At 33.2% G+C, this 2,794-nt stretch overlaps 1 protein-coding gene across 1 annotated transcript in view; it reads left to right on the top strand.

The window, feature by feature from the left end:
- The window catches only part of LOC111369737 (actin-related protein 2/3 complex subunit 5A), a 4,892-nt gene that overhangs the window by 748 nt on the left and 1,350 nt on the right, over positions 1–2,794 (top strand). The gene's annotated exons all lie outside the window — the stretch shown is intronic.

The raw sequence follows: 2,794 nt of genomic DNA, 5'->3' as shown, positions 1-2,794 counted from the left end.
AAATTGGGGTGTTTATTTTTTTTTTTTTATTATTTTTTTTCCAATTTGCATTATCATAATTTTCTGGGTCTATAATTCTGTTTTCTACCAATAGACTGAGTTCTTTTCTAAGTGATTTTCTCCATTATATTATTCCGAATGCAAAGACATTGCTAACTGCGACAGAAGATTTCTGTAAAATATTTTGGGTTATTGTAGAAGCCGATTTAAATGATCTGTTTTTACTTCTGTAGAAATATCTGATTTTGACTTTGTACGAGGAATTTTTGAGCATTGGACCTTGTCCTTCGTCAGGATTAAAGGTTGTCATTTGTTCTTCGATATGATTAAAGGTTGTCATTTGTTCAAAAAGTCACTATACTTGATTAATATTCAGTACTCACTCTGATGTAACCCAATGAGAAAGAGAATAACATAGAAGAATCAGAGAGAAATAGAGAGAAGAGAAGAGAAGAGATGAGATAAAAAGAGAGGAATAGATAGAAAATTAAATAGCGAAGAAGAATTTGGAGTATCAATAATCAATAATCAATAATCTGAATACATTGAAATCCTAGGCCCTTTTTAATGGTTGAAAAATTAAGTCTAACTGAACTTCTAACATATCCCAAACTAATCAAAATATAAAAATTCTCAAGTAATCTAAATTATCGTAATGTAATGTAAATCAAATTCTACTTTGAATCCAAATTCTATTAAATCATATCTGTATTCCCCATCATAATGTTCAGTTGTGTTCACCACATAGAAACACTTCTACTTTAAGATGTTAAAATTGTTTTATTAATGTACTAGGCTTGTTGGGCTAGTTTAACCATTGTGTGTCGAAGTGAATTAATTGAATCAATTGACATTTGGGCCTATTAGAGATAGGGTTTATCCTAATAAGATTAGGGGTTTACAGTAACCTATATATATGTAGCCTAGGTTTAGGATTTTATGAGACTTGTTATTATTTTCTTGCTAGCACAAGAGAATTAGGCAGAGATCCTAAACCTAATTCTCTCTAAATTTTATTGCTGTTGCTTGTCGTAGTCGATTGCCACCTTCAACCGCTCGTGGTGGTGGAGTTATAATTTAATCTCTTCATGTGGATTTTTGGAGGCTGAACATCTAGATAGTTGTCTTACGTTGAGTAATAGATTGAATTTAGAATCGTCTCAATTTATGGAAATCGCCAATTATATACCTTTTATTGCAGATTCTATCTAAACACAAAGGTTATGTGGCTTTTGAGTATTGAAATTTAATTAATGTTCGTTGTGCGTGTTTAAGTAAATACCTAAGAAGAATTGTCTGTCCTAAGTAAGAAATAGAACATTGAGAAAGAGGATTGTCAATATCATGAACTCATGAAAATCGTTGATTAAAGAATAGCGAGCAGTAGAGGTTTGAACTTATGGTGATGATATGTCAAGTACGATGTTTCACTTCTCTTAAAATTGTGCTGAAGGGGTGTGACCAAAAATGGAATAGCAACTGACCTTTGACTTCATTACAAGTTGTTTTTTCCATATTTTTTTGCATAATCATATTTGCTTAATTTTATTGATATTTTACACTATGGGAGGATATAAAGAAAAGAGTTACATGTCATATCTAACACCTGACTAGTGTGCTAGGGGTCATAATGACTTACCGTTATGTTGTGTTACATGGACACCAACCCTTCCTTGCGATACTTGTCCTGGATATAGGATTAACATTGTAACAGTTGTTTTTGTGATTGTTGGTGGTGTTGCTATTATTGGTGTCAATGTGGGAATATAAACATTTGCAGTTATTTATTGTTACTCGACCTGATTACATTTTGCCCCTAGTATATTTAGGAGTCCAATAAGGACTACCATATATAGGTGTATCGTAGTGGGACATTCCCCATTGTAGTTGAGAAGATTTTATGATCGAAGTACTAGAGTCCTAGTAGGTTATGCATATGGAAGGTCATGCTCGTATCATGCATTGATACATTAGTCATGAGCTCCAGCTCAAAATGATTGTACACTGGAAGGTCTATTAAGAGGTCGAACGTATGCTACCCCCAAAAGGGTCATTCTTACTTTTGGGTAAATTGCAAAACCTCAAGCTCGTGCTAACAATCGGGCTCATTAAGAAATTATTAGCCTTATTGATATATTTATTAACTTAGCAAATGGAGTATGGATGGAAAAAGTTCCCCATGCTCCCAACCCATCCCAAGCTCCTGCGAACTTGCCCGTATTTTTGAAATGAAACTCTCCAAGAATCTCCTTTCTGTAGGAGACAACAAAATGTTATTTTGTCTCAGAAATCTAAACCTACTCATATGTATTATTGGATTATTTGTAGAAAGGGTAGATAGGATTTTATTCTGTTTTGAATTGAATGTGTCTTGTAATAAACTTGACGGAGATCCTAATAGCTATTATGTATTGTAGACTACTTGCGGAACTTTATATGGTTTAATCATAGGGTGATTATAGCCAAACTACGATACTGAATAGAAATACAAGATCTCTCTCTCTCTCTCTCTCTCTCGTTCTCTTTCGCTCTCTACTCTATCTCTTCAATTCTCTTTCTTCTCAGTACTCATACATGTTGTTGAATGTTTGGTTTGTTGTTATGATAGTCAAACTATAATGAAACTTAATGTATCACAAGAGACTGAATTGCACTTCTTGTCTCGCCATATATTTGGTTAAAAAGAATAAAGAGAGATACGTTTTAAGTTAATAACGTGTACTTGGTTGATTTGCTTTGTTCTTTTTTTCTTGAATACAAAAAGCTAAGCCCTTTTCAGTTTTGATTTGCTCTC

The sequence above is a fragment of the Olea europaea genome, chromosome 20 (assembly GCF_002742605.1).
Source record: "Olea europaea var. sylvestris chromosome 20, O_europaea_v1, whole genome shotgun sequence".
Taxonomy (NCBI): Eukaryota; Viridiplantae; Streptophyta; class Magnoliopsida; order Lamiales; family Oleaceae; genus Olea; species Olea europaea.
This window is presented reverse-complemented; position numbering and strand designations above follow the sequence as displayed.